Source organism: Galeopterus variegatus, unplaced genomic scaffold, assembly GCF_000696425.1.
Source record: "Galeopterus variegatus unplaced genomic scaffold, G_variegatus-3.0.2 Scaffold186, whole genome shotgun sequence".
NCBI lineage: Eukaryota > Metazoa > Chordata > Mammalia > Dermoptera > Cynocephalidae > Galeopterus > Galeopterus variegatus.
In genome coordinates this window covers 379218-400737 of record NW_007726297.1, presented here as the reverse complement: position 1 = coordinate 400737, position 21520 = coordinate 379218, and positions in this window count along the sequence as shown.

Here is a 21520-nt window from a genome sequence, read left to right as displayed (position 1 = left end):
AGCTTATCCAGCTTCTAAACATTCTAGATCTCTGAACGAGCTCATTTTATGACCTAGTAATAACCAACACCTGACAATACAGTTGAAACCTTAGCAGAGATTAAACTGTCAGCTGAAGGGGAAATTGGACATAAGAGATGTACCTTTGAAATTTGAGGAGAATAAAGAGAACGTCTGATTGGAAAGTCCTCTAATGTGAGCCAGGATTGCACATCTCAGGATGGTTACAGGCACAAATGAATGGAATCCTCTTGCCTCTGAAGATGCCAGATATAAAGCTGCGAGTTTTTTTTGGTCTTGCAGGTTCCCAACGTTAGGTTCATCAGTTTGATCTAAGAGGTTTTTTTTTTCCAGACAGGCTCTAGACTTTCACAGTTTTAACTTTATATAATGTCCCCTTGATACTATGGGAAAATAAAACTGTTGTAAGGGAAACTAGGTCTTTAATGCTTTGATGCGAAAAATAGAACTGTGTCATTTATTAGTTGTGTGATTCTAGACTGTCTTTAGTTTTCTATCTCATTCTCACATGTGAATGGGTATTAATAACAACCTCCTTACAACATCATGGAAATTAAATGAGGGATTAAAAGATGTACCTGGCACATATACTCACTTTAAGTCATAGTTATTAAAAATAAGCATTTTCAAAATGGAGATTATTTTTGAGAATCTAATAATCATTCCATAATTTTCTTGAAATTATACTGCTGCACTACTAAACTGCATATATTTTATTAACTCACTGTGCTATTATGGTTGAGCAATCTGCACATCAATCAACCACTTAAAAATTGCAAAAAATTTCAGATTTTAAACATAGCAGTCTTTAAAGTTTTCAAAATAAGTATGTCTCAACTGTTGGCATAATCGTTCTGTACATTTATGTCTTTAAACAAAAACTTAATTAGAATGAGTTTGTGTAACCAGCAGACAAGTTCTTAGAAGTTCCTAGAAGTGGGAACAATAACCAAAAACCAATTAAAATGAATAGACATGAAAAAAGAAAATTTTTCTTTCTTCCTGAGGCTCAGTTATATCATCAAGTAGATTATCTGGTGAATATGATCTGGTGAATCTGATTAATGGTACAATCCGACCAAGAAATTCTTCTTCAGCTTTACCTACTTGGAAAAATGCTTTACTTTTATATAAACCTTTGTTTATTCCACAAATAATAGTTGAACATGTGATTAAATAGATAACATACCATAGGAAGAACTCAGAGACCAAACAAGATGAGAATCATTGTGACAAAATTTCCGAATATTACATCTCCATCCTAAATGAGGTGCCTTCTCAGGCCAATGATTGTATTCAAGGATCGTGTAAAAAAGATGCATGCACATGAAAGATACATCTAAGTCCTAGATTTTACTAATCTCAGTTCCGCTGGGGCAGGGGCAACAACTTATTTATTTTTGTACATCTTCAAAGAAGTGTTTTAAATGGATAAATTAATAAATGCACAATGATATCTATTCACATATATAAAAGAGTTAAAAACTGGACATGGAAATGTATCACAAAAATATTTTCATGAATGAAACTAGTAGTATGTAATATCATTATTAAAACTATATTCTGCAAGAAAACAGTATCTCTTGCTGTGGCAAACAATTCTTCCATATTTTTCTATTACCACAAAGGTTTTAAATTATTATTTTAGTTGACAGATATACAAAATTAAAGAATATAATTATTGATATTAATAACATTACTTTGAAAGCATTTTATAACTAGCTAGAGCATCTAGTTAATAGCTCTTTGTGGCCAATCCTATGCGTGGCTTTACTTTGCTTTCAGTAATATGATGCAAACCTGCTTAAAATTAAAATAGGGAAGATGATATCTCAGTGAGTAATGGGTTTTTCTCCAACTCTGTGGTCTCATTTAAATAGTGTGATGTATGTTTTTCTACATCCAAATTGTGTTATACAAGTCATATAGAGTATACGGGGCTTCATTAACATTGCATGTTTCTGATTAATTTTTTTTTTTTTTTTTTTTTTTTTTTTTTTTTTTTCCGTGTCTGGCAACAGATCGCAACCCTCAGTGTTGCCCCCGTACCGGACCAGGGACCGGCAACGGGATCGCAACCCTTGGTGTTGCTCCCGTCCCGTGCCTCGCTCAGCCAGTGAGCAGGAACCGGTCTGTATGTGGGATCCGAACCCTTGGGCGGGAGCGCCGCCGCGCTTCCCAAGCGGCGCACTATCCAGTGCGCCACCGGGCCGGCCCCTAATTAATTATTAAAACAATATAGTCTTGAATTTCTACTGATATTCAAAAACAATTCAAGCAGTATATCTGTGATTAATGATATTGATGTAAATCCCTTGATAGTTGAACTGAGCTTTTCTCTATATTACTATACCACCAGTATAGTAATATACTTTGAGTGAAGCTAATTTTTGATTACAGTTTAAGTATTTCAGTAGGGGATGGGATTGAGGAAAGAATTTACAGCCGAATTTTATATCCCATGGGAAAGAGATAAAAATTTTCCTGGCAATTGAGAGCCACCCTTTACAGATTTGTAGAGAAATGGGGATAGTTACTAGAGTTCTAATGTTTAGAAATAGCTTGTTATATCCTAGCAGGAACCACTGAGTAAGCCTTTCTGAAATCCTGAAAGAGATATGGATTATAAATTAAACATTCAGAAGAGGAAAGTATTGACCATTAGCTGAAAATTCAGGCTAGATTCCGCATTTAAGAGGGGAAAGATTACGTCACTTCTCTTGGGATCTCCTCTTAGGTTTCAGCCAGAATAGAATGCCAGTCTGCTACACATAGAAATAAAAATTGGCCCTCACAGCTTCAGTTCATACCGGAGCACTGATGCCAGTAAGGAACTGTCACCTGTTTTTCAGTAATAATAACATCTTGATATTGTGTAACTACTTTGAACTGGGCTGTTGTGCTAGTTACAAAGCCATTGTCCCCCAGCCCCAAAATACCCTCTGTATTAGGCTTTGTGATGTGGGGGTCGAGTCTCCACAACCACATTTTTGCTTTGCCAGATGGCTCCCTGTTGGTCCTGTCCACAGGGAGGTTTGTGGGAGGCACCAAGGCTGAGGAATATGGGACTGCTGCTTCTTGTTGCTGTGAACACCAGCCCAGCAATACTTCTTCACACCCACAACAGCAGCTGATCACTGCGGTGGAGCTGCATCCAGTTAGCAGTGTTTCTAATCTTCGAAGAACTCAACGTACTTCCTCAAGAGACACTAGCATCAGCCGGCTTTCAGAAGTCTGGGTTCCAGTGCCACAGGGACCCAACTCTGAGCTCAGCGTTGTCTGCACCAGCCAAGCAGCACCCTCTTCTCAGAGTCTGGGCTTCAACACTTGGGGCCCCTCCTCCAAGCATCTCAGTCCGCCAAAGAGGTCGACCTTCTGCTTCTCGCTGTTGTTAGGTCTGTGGTTGTTTAGTGCTCTATTTTTTAAAAAATCTTTTCAATGTTTCAAATGTAGTTAATAACTGTTTAGACCTAGCTATCTATTCTTTATATTAAATTGCCCTCTGTTAACATAACTCGTGATTTCTGTCTCCTGGCTGATACAGTTGTATTGGGAGGAAAGGGATCAAAACAACTCACCTGTAAAAAATCAGTCAAATAATATGGTTAGAACTTTACAAAGGACCATATTTATTTAGAATGTTGAATGACTAAAGTTTATAATATTTTATGAAGAGGGAGGTAATGAAAAAGTACTCTAAAAATTGGCTAAATCCAACTGGTTTTCTCAGTCCTTGTGAGTTTGGTGTATTATTTACAAATATTCAATCCCACCACAGAAGACAGAATGGCTGAAACTCCTATTTGTTAACCCAGTAGCAAAACTCACAGGTTGTATAAAAGGTAGAAAATGAGCAAACAAGTACCTTGAGAAATGTGACCAGAATTCATAAGATATGTCAAATATAGACAGTTAGTAACAACCTTTGAAGCATATTATATGATAAATAGGGTGAAACAAGGAAGTGTTTGTTGGTAGATAAAGATGAGAATGACCAAGTTGTAAAGGACAGACCATGTCACATTTAGATTAATAGCTAGATCATCCCTAAATTGGCTGCTTACTTGGATCCTCCTGCCTTATTGTGCTCTGGTTAAGAAATGTAGACAAAACCATAGTTGTTCAGTTGGCCAATTGGCAAATGACAAGCCAAGAATGTTTGCCTCTGTGCTGTAATGAAGGAAGTGTATATTATCCCCAGGCACTTCCTGTTCAATCGCAACTGTGTCCCTTGTAACTGCATCATTAGTAGGAAGACTGATGAGAGAGTAGGGAGACGAGAGAGACAGAGACAGACAGACAGAGAAAGGGGAGAGAGAGAGAGAGAGAGAGCCCGCAAATGAACATTGTTTAACCTGAGATCTGGGGAGGCTAGTTGTTTCATTCTGCTTTTACTCTGTGCTGTGTTAAACAATCCCATCTTTTTCCCTCTCTTGTGTCTTTTTTTTTTTGTCTTTTTTACTGACCGGTAACGGGATCACAACCCTCGGTGTCGCGCCTGTACCGGGGACCGGCAACGGGATCGCAACCCTCGGTGTTGGGCCCGCACCACGCTCAGCCAGTGAGCGGGAACCAGTCTCCACATGGGATCCGAATCCTCAGCGGGAGGGCCGCCGCGCTCCCAAGCTGCGCACTCTCCAGTGCGCCACCGGGCCAGCCCACCTCTCTTGTGTCTTGCTGTGTATTTTGAGTTGATCTAATAAACCATGTGATTTGAGCCTCTTAATCATATCTAAGCCTCTCTGTTCAGGGACCTGAACAGAGTCTACCACTGCATCAGAGTAGTTTTGTCAAGACAATCCTCATCTTATTGACCTGTTATGGACCCTTATGTAAATAATATTCTTGGTGGGCATGTGTCATATACCAAAATTCCTGAAGTAAATAAGCAGATAAGACTGTACAGTAATCCTAAGTGGTAGGGCCGGCCTGTGGCTCACTCGGGAGAGTGCAGTGCTGATAACACCAAGGCCACAGGTTCGGATCCTATATAGGGATGGCCGGTTGGCTCACTGGCTGAGCGTGGTGTTGACAATACCAATCCAAGGGTTGAGATCCCCTTACCAGTCATCTTTTTAAAAAAAATTTTTCTTTTGGAAAAAAAAAAAAATCCTAAGTGGTAAACAGTAAATCCACAGCACCAAGTATAAAATATTTTGATAAATCAAGACAAGAAACTATGTGACTTGTGCTAAGAAGATACTACTTTATTGAGAGATTTAAAAAATAAAAACATATTGAACTACATCCATTTAATATAATAAACCTCAATGTAGATAAATGTGTTTTTTTCTTTAATTTTTATTTTTTGCGGCTGGCTGGTACAGGAATCTGAACCCTTGACCATGGTGTTATAATACCACACTCTAACTGAACTAACCCACCAGCTCTTATAAATGGCTTTAAAAAGTAAATTTCTCCTCAAATTAATGAATAAGTTTAATAAACTCTATTCATACTATAATGGAAGCTTTAAAAACACTATAAATAACAAAGGGAAAAACAAATAATATTTAAACATTAAAATTAATAAGAATAATGGACAGTAAAGCAAAATAACAAAGGAAGAGAAGGAATGTTCAGCTATATGAGATAAAAAAATGTTTGTATCCTTCACTCAGATTTTTACCACAAAGTAAATTCCAGATGGATTAAAACATTACTTGTTTTAAAATCACACATATGCATATACACACACAAGCACAAACACACACATGTGCTTTAGAAGAAAACAGATGTAAATATCAAGCTTCTAGGGAGGACATTATGCATTTAAAGGAAATTATGAAAAAAATGATGGATTAGCATTTGTAACATTTGCAAAATTTTAATTTATTTTAAGAAATCCTGAAAAGTGAATTAAAGAGATAAAGTGGAACAGTTGTGTGCAGGAAATACAACAAAAGGGGCTTAATGTTCTTATATAAATTTCATATTTTATAAACAAATTAGCAAAGAAAAACAGAAAAATCACATAAGAGAAAACATAACTTGCTAACATATAAATGGAAACAATTGTCAACTTTCAAAAGTAATTCTCAAATATAAAAATTAAAACAAGATAGCAATTTTCATTTAGCAAAATTGCCTTTTAAAATATGACACCTACTGTTGCATATCACTGTTGGAAAGGATTGTGTACAGCACATCCATCTGTTGCTAGCAAACAATACATTAGGAACGATGCTTTTGGGCACAAAACTATGTGCCAAGAGACTTTAAACAGCTCTATGTGTTTTTAAACAATTTTACTAATATATAGCTTATATACTATAAAATTTGCCATTTTAAAATGTAAAATTCAGTGTTTTTTTTAATAAATTCCAGCTTGTATGACTATCACCACTACCTAATTTCAGAACATTTTTATCATCCCAAAAAGAAACCTTGTACTATTATTAGCTGTCAGTCCCATTCTTCCCAACTCCTCTAGCTCCTGCCATCTACTAAACTACTTTCTCTCTCTGTGAATTTGCCTGTTCTGGACATTTTATATCATTGGAATCATACAATATGTGGCCTTTGTGTCTGGCATCTTTCACTCAGGTTCATTGATGTAAGCGTATATCAGTACTTTATTCTTTGTTATGACTGAATAACATGCCAATGTATGGATATACCACATTTTGTTTATCCATATATCAGTTGATGAACATGTAACATTATCCGTTTTTTGGTTTTTATGAATGATGCTGCTATTAACATTTGTTTAGAAGTTTTTGCATGAAAATCTGTTTTCAATTCTCTTGTATACATATGCGGCAGTGAAAATGCTGGGTCATGTGAAGAGAGAGAGAAACAGGGAGAGAGCATGAGATTGATTCATTTTATGGAATTGGCTCATGATTCTGGGGGCTGGTAAGTCCAAATATTTCAGGGCTGGTAAGCTGGAGAACCCGGGAAGAGTTGATATTGCCACTTGAGTCTAAAGGAAGTCTGAAGGCAGAACGCCTTCTTCCTTGAGGACCTCAGTCTTTTTCTCTTAAGGCCTTCAACTGATTGGATGAAACCTACCCACATTATGAAAAGTTAATCTGCTTTACTCAAAGTCTACCAATTCATTCTTACCTTAAAAAGCAACTTCACAGCAATGCTTAGATTGGTGCTTAACTAAATATCTGAGTACTGTGGCCTACCCAAGTTGGTACGTAAAAGTAACCATCTGATCCATCAAAAAAAAAAAGTACCTTGTTTTTATTGAGATAAAATGTGCATGCCATAAAATTCTCCATTTTAAAGTGTACGATGCACTGGTTTTTAGTATATTCACATGGTTATGCAGCCATCATTACCATGTAATTCCAAAACATTTTTACCCCCAAAAGAAATCCTACACTCTTAGCAGCCATTCCCATTCTCTCATACCTCCTGGCCCTCCAAATCCTCTCAGCCCATGTCTACTTTGTGTCTCTATGGATCTACCTATTCGGGACATTTCATATCAATGGAATCATAAGATATGTGGTGTTTTGTGTCTGACTTCTTTCACTTAACAAATGTTTTCAAGATGCACCTGTGGTGTAGCAGGTATTATATTCATTCTTTTTGCTGGCTTAATCATATTTAATTACATGAATAAACCACATTTAATTTATTCATTAATCCATTAGTTGATGAACATTTCCATTGTATACATTTTTTGGTATTAAGAATAATGCTGCTATAAGTATCTGAATACTCATTTTTGTATAAATATGTTTTCATTTCTCTTGGTTGTACATTTAAGAGTGAAATTGCTGGGTCATATAGTAACTATATATTTCATTTTCAGAGGAACCACCAAACTATTTCCCGCAGCAGCTACACCATTTTACATACCCACAAGCAATGTATGAGGTTTCCAATCTCTCCACATCCTTGCCGATAATTGTTATTTTCCATTTTTTTTATTATAGCCATCATAGTGGGTGTGATATGATACCTCAATGTGGTTTTGATTTGAATTTTCCTAAATACTAATAATGTTGTGCATCTTTCCATGTGTTTTTCTTTTTTTGAGAAGTGTCTATTTAAATCTGTTGTCATTTTTCAATTGGTTTACTTATCTTTCTATTGCTGAGTTGTGCAAGTTCTTTATATACTCTGAATACTTGACCTTTATTTAAGTTGCAAATATTTTCTCTCTTTCTATGGGTTGTCTTTTCATTCTTGATGATGTCCCTTTACACAGAGAAGTTTTAAATTTCAAAATCCAATTTATTTTTTCTTTGGATACTTGTGCTTTTGGTGCCATACATAAGAAACTATTGCTTAATCTGAGGTTACAAAGATTCACACCTTTGTTGTCTTCTATGAGTTTTATGGTTTTAGTTCTTACATTTAGGTCTTTGATCCATATTGAGTTAATTTTTGATTTACGGTACGAGGTTTGGGCCAACTTCATTCTTTGCATGTTGATATCCAGTTGTCTAAACATCATTTATGGAAAAGACTAATTTTTTTCCCCATTGAATAGTCTTGGCACCCTGTCAAAGATCAATTGAAGCTACTTTTATGGATTTATTTCTAGACTCTAAATAGTTTCTATTAATCTATATTGATCTATTCTTTATGCCAGCATCACACTGTCTGGTTTACCATAGCTTCGCAATAGGTTTTGTTTTTTTAAAAAAAAGATGACCGGTAAGGGGATCTCAACCCTTGGCTTGGTGTTGTCAGCACCACGCTCAGCTAGTGAGCGAACCGGCCATCCCTCTATAGGATCCGAACCCGTGGCCTTGGTGTTATCAGCACCGCACTCTCCCAAGTGAGCCACGGGCCGGCCCTGCAGTAGGTTTTGAATATTATTGTTCTCTTGCCTTTCTTATGAACTTTAGGATCAACTTTGTCTATTTCTATAAAAAGGAAAGTTGGAATTTTGACAGGGATTGCATTGAATCTGCTGATCAATTTGGGAGTATTGCCATCTTAATATTAAGTTTTCCAATCTGTGACATAAGATGTCTTTCCATTTATTTAGGTCTTTTAAAATTTCCTTCAATGGGATTTTGGAATTTTCACTGTACAACTCTTACATTTACTTTGTTAAATTTATTCCTAAGTATTTTATTCTTTTTGATACTATTACAAATAATAATCAACTAATGGAATATTATGCACCTATTGAAAATGCATTATAGAAGTTATACACTATAATGAGATCAAAAATTGTTATCAGAAATAAATTATAACATTGGAAGATTATTTTTATTTAAGGTTAAAAAAAAAAGGAATACCAAATCATATGCATTGTAAATCTGTTGTTAGGTAGAAGCAAAATAAACAAAGAAACCTGTATATAAAAATCTTGAAGTAAAAGCAAAACATAATTTTTCTCCTTTTTTCATCTTTTTGTAATTTCAAACATGTCTTTAATAAAAATGATTAATTTTACTGTGAAAACTCCAAATATACAATTGACAAAAATACAATGACCTTGAACTATTTGGGTGGTTAAAATAATCAGATTGGACTATTTATGATATACCTTTTTGAGAGCTTCTTTCACATTCATTCTGTAATGCTAAAAGTAAAGTTGCTATATTTGGTGTCAAATTGTTGCCAGTTAATAACATAAAATTTTTTTTTTTTTTGCAATTTCTAGTGCTAAGCAGCTCATATAGCATTCATTTATACAATATTTACATGCAAATAATATGTCCATCTACTTATTAGATTTTTTTTTTTTTTTTGCCTAGTAGATCTTTAGGGTTTCTTTATTTCCCATTAAAGTTTTTTCATGTTATACATTACAATAGATAATTTTTAGGTAGCTCAATAGTCAGTGTACAATTTTTAAAAAACTATACCTGTAGAAAACAGTGCATTTGACATCACAGGAAATGATTTTTACCTTTCATGGGGTAAATAATTCAAATTCTGGCTGCAGCATACAGGTGTTTATCAGGACAGTCTAACTAGTATGCCTCATACCTCCCGAATGTTCACCTTATGGATACAAGGAAGAACAAACCAGCATCTTATAACTGTTGTCCATATCGCCTGAAAAAGGCAATTTTGTGGTTATGTCCAGGAAACCGATTTCTTTCTGGAATGTTCCACAAGTGTAAAACTCATCTCCTGCCATCACTAGGTGTCTCCTTGGAACCAACACTGTGCAGAGACTGACGTATGCTGCATCTCATATGGAGCATGCTATGCTCCCTAGCTGGTAGGAATAGGCTCTTTGCTGCTGACTTCATGTAGGAAGACTATGCCCCGCAATTTCATTAGTTGATAATCCTAACCAACTAACTTAACTTTTGAGCATTGTGCCACTTGGCACAACATTTTGGGACTTAACAGAAAAGTGCAGTTTCTGGACAGCATGCCTTCATTTATTGAACCACTATGGCACCTTCATATCTGATTGAACTATTCTGTTCTTTGGTATTGTGAAGTTTTCGGCCAAACCTACTGATGTGTACTCATTAAGATCAGTTGTCTACAAAACACCTCCTTTCCTGTGAAAAGATCTTATTACTAAAACATAGCTAGTTCTCACCTGGAAAAGGGCTTAAATTTCTCTGGCTGGCTTGATGCTTTATCAGACTGCCTGTTTGGTCTTTGTAGTCATTGTGCTTTGCCCAAATTTCTTCCTTCTCATTTTATTCTGGGGAGGTCCTGCTGTGAATCACTCTCCAATTGGAGGCCAGATCATGCTGTGCCTAGCCCTGCATCTAGATTGTGCTGTGATATGAATACAATGGTTCTAGTTCCTGCCACCATCTCAGGGGAGTCATTTAGGTTCAAGGACATCCGAAGAGTTATAGTCTTTGTCAGAAAATCCTATACCCTTTCTCTGCTTCTATTCTAGCTACTTACTCTCCTCCCTTATTAAAGGACGCCCATTGGACCACTAAAGGAAGGGCCAGCAGAGTCAGGGGCTGCAGTACAATCCATCCCTTTGTTGTAAGGACAGCTAGTTCCAGCAGCAGTCTCTTAAAAACGGAAATACTCCCACAGGGGAAGTCACCAGAAACTCAAAATACTTTAATGAAATGGAGAAGCAGAATCTGCTGTAACTAACTCTGTGATCTTAGGCATGAAGCGACATTTCTTCAGATCTCAACTTTCAAATCTGAAAACGGTGAGAGTGGAGTAGATGTTTCCTTATATTCTGCAGGTTGATAGAATGCTTTGAGAATCTGATGAAAGCCATGGACTTTTTTGTTAGAATGGTGTACATGTGCAAATATATTTTTATAAATTTTAATCAAGTTGGGGATTGACTGATATTCTGGAGGTCCATGTCCACTGGGTTAAAAAACAAAAATAAACAGGCAAATGAAACCCTGAACAACAATCTCTAGATTCATTTTGAAGTCTTTCATTCTGGGATTCCAACTTCCCTATCAAGGCTCTTGACCTGACTTAGCATGTCCTCAGCACCAATGCGTCCCTCATGCCTCATTTCTGTGAAAATTGTCAAATGTTTGTTTTACCCTTTGTTAATTGTAAAGGGTCACCTCTGGGAAAAATCATAATACTGTAATAAGATATTACAGTACCTTATCATTAGCCATTTCTTCTCTTCTCCCCCCCACCCGGGTTTATTCACATGTTTCAATGCCAGTTAATAGAAATGCCCAATTTATATTCTATTTTTCCCCCAACTTCTCCCCATCCTCCCTCCCCTTCTTGACTTCCACCCCCAGCAACCCTAGGTATGTTCTTTCCCTCTGCAAGTCCAATGCACTACTGTGGTCTTTCTTTCCTTCTTTCTTTCTTAGCTCCCACTTATAAGTGAGAACATTTGGTATTTTTCCTGAGTACCTTACCTGGCTTATTTCACTTAATGTAATTTCCTCCAAGTTCATCCATGTTGCTGTGAATGGCAGAATTTCATTATTTTGTTATGGATGAGTAGTATTCCATAGTACATAGATACCACATTTTCCTTATCCAGTTGTCTGTCGATGGATATTTAGGTTGGTTCCATATCTTGAATATCATAAATAGAGCTGTGATGAACATGGTAGTGCAGGTATCCTTCTGATGTAATGATTTCCATTCCTTTTTGGTATATACCCAGAAGTGGGATTGCTGGGTCATATGGAAGGTCTATCTGTAGTTTGAGAAAATTCCATACTGTTTTCCATAATGGCTGTGCTAGTTTACAGTCCCACCAAATGCGTAAAAGAGTTCCTCTTTCTCCGCATCCTCACCTGCATTTGTTATTCTCAGTTTTTTTTGATAGTAGCCAATCTTACTGGGTGAGATGATATCTCAGTGTGGTTTCAATTTGCATTTCCTGATGATTAGTGATGTTGAGCATGTTTTCAAGTATCTGTTGGCTGTTCGTATGTCTTCCTTTAAAAAACATCTATTCAGCTGTTTTGCCCATTTTTTAATTAGGTTATTTTTTATTTTTTACTGTGTAGTTTGAGTTCTTTGCATACTCTGGATATTAATCCCTGTGTAGTGGATTGAATTATGTCCCCCCAAAACTCACTGAAGCTTGAATTGTGTCCCCCAACTTTTATGTATTAGAAACTTAGCCCCCACTGTGACTGTTAAGAGGGTGGGAAATCCTATTATAGTAGTTGGAAGTTGGAGCCTTGAAGAGGTGATTAGATTGTAGGTCCCTGCAGTAGTGAATTGATTAAAAATGGTGGTCAAGGGTGTGGTTCTGAGGGCTTTAAAAGAAGAGGAGAGTCTGTCTGTCTGTCTCTCTCCTCTCTCTCTCTCTCTGTTCTCAATGCTTCCACAGTCTTGCAATGTGAGACAACTGGGTCACTATTGCCACCACCAGATGGACTTTGAACTTCCCAGCCTCAGAAACTGTAAGCAATAAATTTTGTTTTCTTTATAAATCACCCAGTTGCAGGTATTGCATTATAGCAACACAAAATGGACTAATACACATTTTCAAATGTATAGTTTGCAAATATTTTCTCCCATTCTAGAGGTTGTCTTTTTGCTCTGTTAACTGTTTCCTTTGCTGTGCAGAATCTTTTAATTTTGATATAATCCCATTTGTTTATTTTTTTTTTCTTGTTGCATGTGATTTGGGTGTTTTATTTATAAAGTCTCTGCCAAGTCCTATTTCCTGAAGTGTTTTCCCTATATTTTCCTTTAGGATTTTTATAGTTTCAGGTCTTATATTTAAGTCTTTAATCCATTTTGAGTTGATTTTGGTATATGGTGAGAGGTACAGATCAAGTTTTATTCTTCTGCATATGGATATCCAGTTTTCCCAGCACTATTTATTGAAGAGGTAGTGTTTTCCCCAGTGTATGTTTTTGTTGCCTTTGTCAAAGATCGGTTGGCTGGTAAAGGTACACAAAAGTCAACTACAATGTATATTGAGAAATTAAAATTTAAAAAACATAAAATTTAAATTAAAAAAAAACAGTTGGCTGTAGGTCTGTGGTTTGATTTCTGGTTTCTCGATTCTGTTCCATTGGTTTGAGTGTCTATTTTTATGCCAGTACCATGCCGTTTTGGTTACTATAGCTTTGTAGTATAATTTGAAGTCAGGTAATGTTATGCCTCCAGCTTTATTTATTTATTTATTTATTGCTCAGGATTGCTTTGGCTATTCAGGATCTTTTGTTTTCCATATGAATATTAAGATTGTTTTTTCTATTTCTGTGAAGAATGTCATTGGTGTTTTCATGGGATTACATTGAATCTGTAGATCACCATGGGTAGTATGGACATTTTCACAATGTTGATTTTTCCAGTCAAAGAGCATGGATGTCTTTCCACCTGTTTTTGCCTTCTTTAATTTATTTCAGTAGTGATTTGTAGTTCTCCTTGTAGGGATCTTTCACATCCTTGGTTAAATTGATTCCTAGATATTTTATTTTTTTGGTCACTATTGTAAATGGGCTTACTTTCTTGATTTATTTTTCTGCTAGTGCATTATTGGAGAATAAAAATGCTACTGATTTTTGTGTCTTGTGATTTTTATATCCTGCCACATTATTGAAATTGTTAATCAGCTCTATGAGTTTTTTGGTAGAATCTTTAGTTTTTTCTATATATAGGATCATGTCATCTGCAAACAGGGACAGTTTGACTTCATCTTTTCAAATCTGCAGGCCCTTTATTTCTTTCTCTTGCCTGATTGCTCTTGCTAACACTTCTAACACTACGTTAAATAGGAGTGGTGATAGTGGGTATCCTTGTCTTGTTCCTGTTCTTAAGGCAAAAGCTTTCAGTTTTTCCCCATTCAAGATGATATTGGTGGTGGGTTTGTCATATATGGTTTTTATTGTGTTGAGATACTTTCCATCTATACCTAATTGGCTGAAAGCCTTTATCATGAAGGGATATTGAATTTTGTCAAATGCTTTTTCTGTATCTATTGAAATAATCATATGGTTTTTTTCCTTGATTTTGTTGATGTGGTGTATCACATTTACTGACTTTCATATCTCCCTATCTTTATCTCCCTCAGATGAATGCCACTTGATCATGATGTATAATTTTTTGGATGTGTTGTTGTATTCTGATTGTTAGTATTTTGTTGAGGATTTTTGCATCTATGTTCATCACAGATATTGACCTGTATTTTTCTTTTTCTTTTTTTTTTTTTTTGTTGTTGTATCTCTGTCTGGTTTTGGTACTGAGGTGATACTGATGTCATAGAATGAGTTTGGGAGAGTGGCTTCTGTTTCAATTTTTTGAAATAGTTTGAAGATAATTGGTATTAATTTCTCTTTAAATGTCTGGTAGAAGTCAGCAGTGAATCCATCCAATCCTGGGCTTTTCTTTGTTGGGAGACTGCTGATTAGTGCTTCAATTTTGTTTCTTGCTGTTGGTCTGCTCAGGTTTTCTATTTCTACATGGTTTGGTCTTGATAGTTTGTATGTGTCCAGAAATTTATCCTTTTCCTACAGGTTTTCAAATTTGTTGGCATATAGTTGTTTGTAATAGTCTCTAATGATTCTTTATGTTTCTGTGATATCAGTTGTAATGTCTCTTTTTTCATTTCTAATTTTTGTTATTTGGGTCTTCTCTGTTTTTCTTTCTTTCTTTCTTACATTCTTTCCTTCCTTCCTTCCTTCCTTCCTTCCTTCCTTCCTTCCTTCCTTCCTTCCTTAATAGCTACTCCTGCTCATTTTTGTTTTCCATTTACATGGTATATCTTTTTCTATCCCTTCACTATTAGTGTGTGTGCATCTTTACAGGTGAGGTAAAGACATCATACGTTGGATCTAGCTGTTTAATCCAATTCAACAGTCTGTGTCTTTTGAGTGGGGAGTTTAATCCATTTACATTTAGGATTGTAATTGAGAAGTACTGTCTTACTCATTTCATTTTATTGTTTTTTTATATGAGTTAAAAATCTTTTATTCTTTTCTTCCCTTTTTATTGTTCATCTTCAATGTTTGTTGGCTTTTTGAAGTGATAAGATTTTTTTTCTTTCTTGCTTGTTTGCATTTGTGTTTTACCAGTGGGTTAAGTTATTTCTTGTGTGTTCATGGTAGTGATTATTGTTTTTCACATCCCTTCACTATTAGTGTGTGTGCATCTTTACAGGTGAGGTAAAGACATCATACGTTGGATCTAGCTGTTTAATCCAATTCATCAGTCTGTGTCTTTTGAGTGGGGAGTTTAATCCATTTACATTTAGGATTGTAATTGAGAAGTACTGTCTTACTCATTTCATTTTATTGTTTTTTTATATGAGTTAAAAATCTTTTATTCTTTTCTTCCCTTTTTATTGTTCATCTTCAATGTTTGTTGGCTTTTTGAAGTGATAAGATTTTTTTTCTTTCTTGCTTGTTTGCATTTGTGTTTTACCAGTGGGTTAAGTTATTTCTTGTGTGTTCATGGTAGTGATTATTGTTTTTCAGATTCTTGATGCAGAACTCCCTTGAGAATTTCTTGCAGGGCTGGTTGTGTGGTCATGAACTCCCACAGTTTTTCTTTGTCTGGGAAATACACTATTTCTCCCTAATTTTTCTGAAGGATAGCCTTGCTGGGTATAGCATTCTTGGCTGGCAGTATTTTTCTTTTAGTATTTTGAATATATCATCCCATTTTCTTCTCAACTTTAGAGTTTCTGTTGAGGAATCTGCTGTTAGCCTGATGGGGGCTCCCTTATAAGTAACTTGTTGCTCTTCTCTTGCTGCTTTTAGGATACTCTCTTTGTCTTTGAGCTTTGCCAGTTTGACTGTAATGTGTCTTGGAGAGGATCTTCTTGGATAGAATTTGTTTGGGGATCTTTGAGCTTCTGGGATCTGAAGGTCTGTGTTTCTCTCTATGTCTGGGAAGTTTTCCATTATTATTTCATTGAATAGGTTTTAAGTGCATTTACCTTTCTCCTCCCCTTCTGGAACACCCACGATTCAGCTGTTTTTGCACTTAAGGTGATCTGCTAGTTCTCTTAGAATTTCCTCATTTAAAAACAATTTCTTTTCTTTCTTTCTTTTTCTGCCTGGGTTATTTCATAAAGACCATCTTTGAGATCAGAGATTCTTTCTTCTGCTTGTTCTAATCTGCTGCTTAAGCTCTTAGTTGTGTTTTTTATTTCATTGAATGAATTCTTCAGTCTCAGCTCTGCTACATTCTTTTTTAAGGTATTAATCTCTTTATAAATATCCTTCTTCATATCCTGTATATTTTTTCTCATTTCATGTGTTGTCTAATTGAGACTTTTCTTATCTAGTTGAGTTTCCTCAACACAGTTATTCAGAATTCCTTTTCAGTCACTTCAAGTCTTTCCTGTTCTGCAGGGTCTGGTATTTGAGAATTACTACATTCTTTTGAAGGTTTCATATTTTCTTGGTTTTTTTTTTTTTTCTATTACTTTTATGTTGATTTCTGGTCATCTGGCAGGTTACTTGCTGCTTCTATTGCTCTGGAATGGATTTTGAAGAGAAAGAATTCCTCCTCTTTTTCCAGACTCCTCTGGTTACTCTCCTTGTGTCAATGCAGTTAAATATGCAGCAGGCCAACTGCATGGTGGTTGTGGCTGCTACTGTGGTGACTAGCAATCCTTGCAGTGGTAGAAGCTGTGGAGGTGGCTGTTGTGGACCACCTCCTCAGAAGCAGTGCTGGGCCTCCTGTTTATGGCAGATGGGCCATGCTGGGTCTTGCCTTGTTTGGGAGCAATGAGCAGGTTTCCCTCTTTTCACTTTTGAAATTTATCTTTGTCTTTTTTTTATTGTTTTTAAAAATCATGGGAAAATACACATAAAGTTTGCCATCTTAATCATTCTCAAGGGTATAGGAACTTCAAAAGTTTCATGGAAAATTGGTTACAGTCAGCTGGAGCCCAAAAGAAGGCCATAAAGTTGGGTCAAGAGGGGCTACTCACATAAGAGCTACCTGAAGATCACAAGAAAATTTACTTTGGTGCTAGATCTCTAAGGAAGTGGTTTTTATTTATTATTTCCTGGAAGTAACTCCTGCCCAGAATTATATATCTGACTGTAATAATGAGGTTCTGTCACTTTACATATAGAAAAAAAATATCTAAACATAATAATAATATTACCATGAACTCATACTGTACTCTTTATCCAGGAACTTTCCCATCATTATCTAATTAAACTTCCCTGTTTTTAATTCAAAGTACATACTACCTTTTTTTTTTTTTTACCAAAGGGAATGTTTTCACACAGTTAAATAATCAAGTGGGCAGTCTCCCCAATTGAGAGGAAAAAGGGAGATGGGACAGAAACATCTTGCAGTTGCTGGATGGTGTGGATAAGCAGGAATGAAGCTTTAAAGTTCACACAAAGACCATCCATCCATCTGTCATGTTATAAAGGCCACATCTAAATGCCACCAGTACTTGGAAAATATGCTCTCACAAATTATCAGGAAAGGACACTAATTTTTCTTAGTGGTCTGTTTTCATATCTTTACAAAATAAGTTCGTTACAAAATAGAATTTTGTTTTTAACCTAATATCACCCTATTGCTTTTCTTTTTGTACCAATTTATTGATATAATTCATATACCATATAATTCTCAATTTAAAGTGTACAACTTAACAGTTTTTAATATATTAACAGATAACATGTGACTATCACCATAGGCAATTTTAGAACAATTTCATCACCTCAAAAAGAAATCTCTTACCTCTCAGCTATTACCACTTTATTTCTCAACAACCTCCAAATCAAAGCAACCAGTAAACTACCTTCTGTCTGTATAAATTTGCCTGTTCTAGACATTTCGTATAGATAAAATCATATGATATGTGGTCTTTTGTGGCTGGCTTCTTTCACTTAGCATGATGTTTTCAATGTTCATCCATATTGTACCATATATCAGTACTTCACTCCCTTGTTTAGTTGTATAATATTTCATTGTATAGATGTGATTTATTCATTCCATACATCCATTGATTATCCAGTCATGAACTAATGGACATTTGGATTGTTTCCACCTTTTGGCTCTTATAAATAATGCTTTTATGAACATTTGTATACGAGTCTTTTTTTTTTTTTTTTTCCCACACAGTCATCTTGTAAAGGCTTTATTTCTGCTTCATCACGGTCTCATTCAGAGGCACCATCATTTGTTTCAATTTGGTATCCTCTTGACTTTTTGTACTGTTTTTCTTCAAACAAAAACAGTTTGAGTAATCACTGTACATTTCCAGTTAGTTTTTTAACAATAATTTAAAAATGTTGTTGCTGTAGAATGTATCATCAATTCAAGAGGACCGACAATAAAAGTACAGTACAAGGAAATTCACAGTGTATTACTGTTGGGCCCATTTTTAGGAGCAAATATTATCTGTGAGCCACATGGTGCCTATGGGTGGAGGATGAGGATGGCACCCATGGGAAGTAGGGGAGGTGTAACCCAAGATAGATCCAAAAGGTTTTTATTGGTCCTCCGGTATTTCCGCACTTGTGAACCCTGTGTGATCGCTATGCCCAACATGTTAGTACAAAATGCATGCCCGCGTGATCCTTAAATTGATTGGTTAGTTCATGGAAAACCCTTACTTGCTTGCTTATATAAATTGCAGTGTAATGGCAATAAAGTAGAACTGCCCTGATAGAACCCCTGCCGCGTCTGAGTGTCTCACGGGGCTGGGTTGGCGGGCAGCAGGCTCACTTTTCCCCAAGATCCCTCGGTCCCAACATCGGGGGGTAATCCTGTCTGCTCCTTCTCTTTCTGGGTCTGTGGGAGGAACTCAGGCATGCCCCCGCATATTACAATGGGACAGATTGACTCAAATTTAGGCTACAGCAAAGATACAGCAGCAGTATGTATATGCACTGAAGATGTGCAAATCAAGTAGAATAATATGTGGGTTACACAGAGAATTTTCTAAGCTCATTTGAGGACTCTGCACATTTTCAAAAATGTTGGCTTGTATCCCCTCCAGTTTATAGAATATCTTCCATATCTATTGGCTTCATGGCTTTTTCACTACAAAAAGTTCACCGAATCACTTAAAACACTCTAATTCGACTTAGAAATGAACCAAACCAAAATGTAACAGTGCAAATTTAACAGAGGGGCAGTGAGTATTGAAAGTGAGGGTGTTCAGCATCTCCTAAAATGTACATTTTAAAAACTTTTATTTTTAAGTGTATTTATGGCTTATTTACCTTTTCTGTTTAATATACTGTGTATAAAAGAGGTGGAGACAGAGTTTACTGTGCTATGAAAAAACTAAATTTTTACAGGCACATTTACTGTTTCATTCTAGAAACATCTGTTTCACAGGTTGAACATTCAGCAGCTGTGTTTTTTCTAAAAACAGTCTTTGACTTTGAGAAAACTAGATCTCTCCTTGTGGGAAGAGTCTGGTTTGTGAAGATGGTATGGTTATGCAGATTACAGTGTATTATTCTGTGATAATCCATGCAAGCTGGCATCACGATTGTGTTTTCTCTTCTGGTGGTTCCTCATCACCTTGCTCCTCTGTGGAGGTCGGGCCTCTGGGTGATTGAGACTGTGAAGCAGTGGAGGATTATGGGGCCCACCTGGATGGAGGGTGATGGTATGCTGGTTTCTCTGGCCTGGAGAAGCAGGGCTCTGGGGAGGAAGCAAGTGCAGAACAAGGTAGCTCTCTCAGAGTTGAGAGAGGAAGATGGGGTTACTCAGATCAGCACTTCCCCTGAGGGCAATTCCCCCAACACACTTCTCAACAGACTCAAGGTAAGTGGAATAGTCCATGGGCAACTTTTGAATATTGATATCTTGCTCATGGGGAATAACTTAAAATGATAAGCAAAGAATTCAACATAAATAATCTATGACATGAATGGGATGGTATCAAATTATGATCAAAATATGACAATCTTGTTAGATGAGGCTGTTTACAGAGCTCCTTTAGTATTGGGCTGGAACATACGAGGGTACTTGTATATGAGTTTTATACATACATATGTTTTCATTTGAGGGAGTAAATACACAGAAGTGGAATTGTTGGGTCATATAGTAACACTGTGTTAACTTTTTGAGGAACTGCCAACTGTTTTCCAAAGTGGCTGACACATTTTACTTTCCCACCAGCAGTGTATGAGGTTTCTGATTTCTCCACATCCTTGCCAACACTTGTTATTCTCTGTTTTCTTAAAGTTTCCATTTTATTTTTATTGAGGGGAAATTCACATAACATAAAATTAACATTTTAAAATTTACAATTCATTAGCATTTAGCATATTCTTAATGTTGTAGAACCATTACCTCTATCTAGCTCCAAAACATTGTTGTCACCCCAAAAGAAGACCATGTAAGCATTAAACAGTCACTTCCCATTCCCTCGTCCTACCAGCCCCTAACAAACAATAGTCTACTTTCCAAATCTATAAATTTTACCATTCTGGATATTTTATATTGTTAGAAACTGAACTGTGTCCCCTCACCACCTCCCAAATTCATATGTTGAAGCCATAACCCCCAATATGACTGTATTTTGAGATAGGGCACTTAAGGAGGTAATTAAGGTTAAATGAGGTAATAAGGGTGGGGCTCTGTTCTGATAGGACTGGTGTCCTTATTAGAAGAGGAAGAGACACCAGAGTGCTCTCTCTGCACAGGTACAGAAGAAAGGCCATGTGACACAGCAAGAAGCAGCTGTTTGAAGGCCAGAAAGGCAGCTCTCACCAGACACTGAATCTCCCAGCACCTTGATCTTGAAATTCCCAGCCTCCAGAACCATGAGAAAATAAACTTCTGTTGTTTGATCCACCTACACTGTTATGGCAGCTCAAGCAGATGAACACACCTATAAAGGGAATCATACAATATGTGGCCTTTTGTGACTTGTTTCTTCACTTAGCATAATATTTTCAAGGTTCATCCATGTTGTAGCATGTATCACTACTTTACTACTCCTTAAGTTTGAATAATATTCCATTGTATGGATAATCCACATTTTGTTCCTCCATTGATGGACATTTGTGTTATTTTCACCTTGGCTATTGTAAATACTGCTGCTATGAACATCGTATACAAGTATTTATTCGAAAAGCTCTTTTTATTTCTTTTGGGTATATACCTAAAAGTAGAATTGCTAGGTCATGTGGTAATTCTATGTTTAACTTTTTGAGAAACTGTCAGACTGTTTTCCACAGTGGATGCACCA